This window comes from Panthera uncia (assembly GCF_023721935.1).
Source record: "Panthera uncia isolate 11264 chromosome C1 unlocalized genomic scaffold, Puncia_PCG_1.0 HiC_scaffold_3, whole genome shotgun sequence".
NCBI classification, from domain to species: Eukaryota; Metazoa; Chordata; class Mammalia; order Carnivora; family Felidae; genus Panthera; species Panthera uncia.
Window position 1 is genome coordinate 69,766,960 of NW_026057584.1, and position 4,531 is coordinate 69,771,490.

The following is a 4,531-nucleotide window of genomic DNA, read 5'->3' on the forward strand; positions in this document are numbered from 1 at the left end:
GTTAACCCCAAATAATCACCTAATATAACAACATTAAACTTATAATGCGCTCTCCAACAAGGAATGCTTCAAATCTGAATATGAATCAGTTTTCCAGTTTTACCTTACACTGTCTAAAATTCTTCTTCTCCTGCTCCACCCAATATATTCACTGCCTTAAGTCTATTTGAGGATTTCTAGCTTTTGCCATATTACTGGTACCCACCATGAAATGACTGCCAAATGTCTGCCAAAGGTACTACCATCCAATGACTCTAGAGCTACCAATTTTTAAGTTGTCGGACAAGTGTCATGTTCCCACTTTGTGCCATGCTTGGACACCTGGGCCCAAGTAGTGCCTGCCACTTGTGCCCATATACTCAGTCCCTCATGGAAGCTCTTTCACCTACCATCTGCAGCCTTTCTCTCCCCAGAATTGGATATGGATCCATCGAGCCAGGTCATGGAGGCAATACCTGAAACAGACAAACACTATTCCATTACATCGTTGCTTTGCAGCAGGTCAAAATCTTCCTTTCTTTGGGAAAAAAAAATTAAAGCAAAATGACTTCCAGTGATGCTCTGATCCAGTTCATAAGACATCCTGGAACCTATCTGAATCCTCACTAAAGTTCTAGCTGGCGTATTTTCCCTCAGTCCACTCGCTACTGCCCAGAATCCCATTATGAGGCAATAAGGACCATTCTGGATTCTGGGGGTAAAATGCAACCTAAAAGAAGAAATAAAGACGCAAAAAGAACTAAAAACAAAAACAAGAATTAAAAAACTTAGAGTTCAAAGGAAAAGGATAATTCTCAATACACCACGTTTCCAAACTTACTCTCCATATATCTAGAATTCCTATGGTGAGTAACAGCCTCTAAGCAAAATTTGAAAAGGTCAGTGTGGTTTCCTGTAAGATACTGGAACTCAGATGACACTCTTTGATGGTCTTCTAGTGTAATATATCACTAAGGAAAGGGAGGGATTCTCCACCAGTTCACCAAAAACTACCATTCAGCTCTGGGGATACCAGGAAAGGGTACCTGAAAGTGTAGCAGCAATGCCCAATAGGAGATTGAGGAACCTGGCAAGAAATAGTAGGTTTCTCTTTTAAGAACAATGTGAAAGATCATCTGGAAAGTTTGAGGGTACCCAGGTAGGGACAAAAGCCAAGAAACTGTGGTCATTATTCTTAATTTGACCCTTGGAGAAAGGTTATAATGATCAGGGGCACCATTTATTCGGTGCCTACAAAACAATATATGGGATAGACTTACACTAGAAAAAAATTATTAATTTTTTATCTGGAATTCAGAGCCTACAAAACAATATATGGGACAGACTTATACTAGAAAAAATTATTAATTATTTATCCGGAATTCAGATTTAACTGGGATCATGTATTTTTTATTTTTTTTAATGTTTATTATTTATTTTTTGAGAGAGACAGACAGAGCGTGAGGAGGGGCAGAGAGGGAGACACAGAATCTGAAGCAGACTCCAGGTTCTGAGCTGTCAGCACAGAACCCGATGCCAGGCTCAAACCCACAAACTGTGAAATCAAAACCTGAGCGAAAGTCAGACACTTAACTGACTGAGACATCCAGGTGCCCGGATCATGTATTTTTATTTGCTAAATCTGGCAACCCTAATCCTAGAAGCTTAGGATAAACATGGAGATGCACCACCCAGATCCCCCTTCTAAGAAAGACTTGCTAAACAGTAACAAGGAAAATGGCCAGTGCACAGATGTCTCCTGTGTCAGCCCCAGCAACGTCTGCCTCAACTGCAGAGAACTGTGTTCAAGAAGTCACATTTTCTAGGGTGGCCTACATCCAGTGACTGAGCAAGGAAGGAATTCGAAGGCCCAGCAACTCTGGCCTCACATGGGATAACTCTAGAGCTGCCCAGTGAGCTGGCCAAGGTTTTGTCAGGCCTACTTCACAGTTCAACTTTTCACTCTATTCTGTACTGCCTCTTCCCGTTGCCTTTAATAGGAATCCATCCCTAACAAACACCTTACATCCCCAGTTCAATTTTCATTCTGATTTCCAGAGAACCCAACCTGCAAAAGTTGGGCAGTGCCTACAAACAATATATGGCAGAGACTTATACTAAAAAAAGTATTGTTTGTCCAGAATGGACATAATGTCTCGAAAAATAGGCAAGAAGATGGAGCTGTGCAACAAGAGCACTCACTACCTGACGATGAGGACCCTGTTACTGATGGGCAGGTGGAACAAGGCACTAAATGGTAATCTGTTGTTAAACCTTTCCTAGTGGTGAATTAGGAGAATGTACTAGCATGGAGGAAATAGTGATCATGAGGGTAATGAGGTTAGATTAGTATTTCCTAAACCCCACAGGTGTTCTACAAGAGAAAACGGACAAATGAGAGTGAGTAACAGGTAACTGAAAGTCAGATGTAAAAGCCAGAAGACCTTCTCAGTTGCATACCAAAAGGTTCTCATTCCCCACAAGAAGAAGGCAGAGAAAGAGAAGACCAAGCCCAGAATTTAACTGTCACAGTAACTGAACCAAAGCAGGTCTGTGTGTAAAGGTCAGGAACTTGGCTGGGAAAACTTTTGACTGGGACAGAAGTAATGTGAACATATTGGCGAATATCTCCAAAGATTTTGACTCCCTACTAAATCTAAATAGAATTGGCCTCTACCCTACTAAGAGCTAATACCCCCAACCTCTGTCCTCCCACCCACCTCTGACCCATTTCTACCCGTCACTGCCCATCTCCAATCCAGGTGCTAAAAGACAATTCAGAGCCCTCAGTGACAGAGACTGCACCTTGTCCTACTAACCTTCTTCTTCTAAGATTCCCTCAGGGAGAGAGCACCATCAGAAACCTGATAGAGCGACTTCCCAAACATATATGGAGAGGTGGATCTAAACACTGCTAAAGAGGAGATAGGGCAGATGTAGGTCCCCACAGTTTGGCTAAGGCTTTACTGGGTCTGCACAACAGTTTGACTTCTTCCTCTGCACATTCCTGCTCCCCCCTTCCCTTTCACACGTGTTATCCCCTAGTGAATATTTTATATTTACTCTACTTTATATATACTCTACTTTCAGAGAACCCAACTGCAACAAAGGTTAGCCTAAAGTCTGTTGTTTCTGTTCCCCACTAATTTTGTGAGCTTCGTAATTTTTTTCCTACTTAAACCCTCTAGAGTGGACTCCATCACATGCAACTTTGAAGTCTGACCAATATCAACATCAAGATGTTATTCAAATACAAAGAAAACATTCAGAGATCTTCAAATATTAAAGAACACAGAAATGACAAAAGACATTACTGCATCTTGCCAATCAGCCATTTAAGAGATTATCCAAACTAAAGAACTGGAAGATGAAAAAGCCACAGTATAAAAACAAATAAAAACAAAAACAAAACACAAGATTGGTGGCAAAGAGTGAACTCATTTATATACATTACTAATAAAGAACAACTGCAGGAATTATGGTTACTTGATCACGGATATTATAAACATAGAAAATGTAACAATAATCATATAACTTAAGAAATTGGAGGGTGGTAAGCCAGGAGGATGTATAAGAGAACTAATATTCTCACTTTTCACAGCAGAGTGTCAATCAATTCTATCTAAAATTAAAACAGTCATTTAATAAGACATAATGCTCCAACTTCTTAGTTTTTCATAATCTTTTAAAATCAGAATCAGAATCTTACAAGAAATAAATCCTGTGGTAAAGAGGCACTTATTTGAAGTTCAACATTGTTTTAACTGGTCTCTTTCACCTCTATTTAATTTACATAAAATAAAATATAATATTTCATTTAAAATAGAATCTGTAATATGATCCATTTTTATAAAACTAAAAATATTTTTATGTTTTCCATCGGTACAATTTCTTTATGTCTACAGTTCTGCCTATACATACATATACTTCTGTGTGTGTGTGTGTGTGTGTGTGTGTGTGTGCACGCACACAGTTCTGCATTTAGAAAGAAAGTTCTATGTAGACAAAGATACCTGGAATAATATTCTCCTAATTGATAACAGTAATTTCTGAATGGTAAAATAGAGGCTATTTTTTTAATTTAATTTTTGTATTTTCCACATTGTTTGAATTACTGATAGTCAGCAAATATAATTTTTCCCCAAAGGAATGAAAATAAGCAAAGGCCAGATATTTAAAATTTTGTGTGCTATGCTAAAGCTGCAGATTTTTTATAAATTTCTGAGGATCGAAGCTCTTGAACTATTTTGAGATGAAAATTAAAGCCATATGAATAGGTGTGATCTCCTGAGAAGATCAGAAAAAGAAAAGATAACCACATATATATAATTTTTATGCCTGAGGAGCAGGAACAAAGAGAAAAGAAATACATGAAGAAAATTCAAAAGTCAGGGCAGTAAGATGAAAATCAGGATCCTATGCTATCATGAAAACCAAGAAAGGACACAGTGGTCAGCATTGTCGAACGCTACAGAGAGGCCATGTAAGACATTAACTGAAAATCACAAGCAAGAAATTACTAGTAATCATGGAAAGATAGCTTTCAATACTG

At 38.5% G+C, this 4,531-nt stretch overlaps 1 long non-coding RNA gene across 1 annotated transcript; it reads left to right on the top strand.

The window, feature by feature from the left end:
• The first annotated feature begins 721 nt into the window (after positions 1-721).
• LOC125911597 (uncharacterized) lies at positions 722-3,353 on the top strand. The gene is made up of 3 exons (XR_007454376.1): positions 722-845; positions 2,121-2,236; positions 3,168-3,353. It is a non-coding gene; the product is annotated as an uncharacterized LOC125911597 (long non-coding RNA).
• Positions 3,354-4,531: the final 1,178 nt, after the last annotated feature.